The sequence below is a fragment of the Sminthopsis crassicaudata genome, chromosome 6, assembly GCF_048593235.1.
Source record: "Sminthopsis crassicaudata isolate SCR6 chromosome 6, ASM4859323v1, whole genome shotgun sequence".
NCBI classification, from domain to species: domain Eukaryota; kingdom Metazoa; phylum Chordata; class Mammalia; order Dasyuromorphia; family Dasyuridae; genus Sminthopsis; species Sminthopsis crassicaudata.
The window spans coordinates 201,980,761-201,981,661 of NC_133622.1; the positions used below are offsets into that span (position 1 = coordinate 201,980,761).

The following is a 901-nucleotide window of genomic DNA, read 5'->3' on the forward strand; positions in this document are numbered from 1 at the left end:
CAGTAGTAATACTCAAAAATGATGTGATCAAAAGAGAAAATGAAAAACTAATCGTGAATTTTACCTGCCTACTTTTTCATCTTATAAAATCTTTTTGATAATGATTTACACACATGCTAAGAATATTCTGTATGAAAATATAAGAAATCAAACAACTTATTTTTCATTGGATTTTGATTTTTATCATGTAAAAACCATATCCTTTTTATTTACTTTTGACTTTGTGCTTGTGCCTTCAACACCTTCATGACAATTTTCTATTCCTCAATCAGAAAAACATGTTTGATGCTGTCACACACATATTTAGCTCATGTGGAGCCACCATTAGCCCTGATAACATGCTTTTTTTGTCTTTGATAGCCTTAAAATAATTTTAGGTTTCACTGCACAACGCCTTGAAGCCTTCCTTGGCACATACCACAAGCTGATTTTGATGTTTTTCCAACTTTCTTGCTCTAAGAGTAAATAATTCTGTTACCTGAAGTTCATGACAGCCAAGTTTTGCTGGAAGCTGTATTGTAGGACAACCTACAGCATTATGTCAGACACTGAACCATTTTTAATTTTTTTTTACCATTTTAAATTTCTAACACTGGAAAGGGCTTGATTTTTATTTATTTTTATTTTTCTCAATTTTTTTCAATTACATGTAAATAAAAATTTGTAACATTTTTAAATATTGAATTCCATATTCTTTTACTATCTTTCCTCCTCTTTGAGAAGGCAAGAAATTTGATATAGATTATACATGTCCAGTCACGCAAAATATTTCTATATTAGTCATGTTGCAATAGAAAATGCAGATTAATAAAAACAAGGAACAATAAAAATTTAAAAGTATCTTTTGATCTGCATGAAGACTACATCAATTCTTTTTCTGAAGGTAGATAACATTTTTATT

General features: G+C 29.1%; 1 pseudogene; it reads right to left on the reverse strand.

The window, feature by feature from the left end:
* Positions 1-209: 209 nt before the first annotated feature.
* LOC141546208 (large ribosomal subunit protein eL34-like) lies at positions 210-557 on the reverse strand (annotated as a pseudogene).
* Between the last annotated feature and the right edge of the window lie 344 nt (positions 558-901).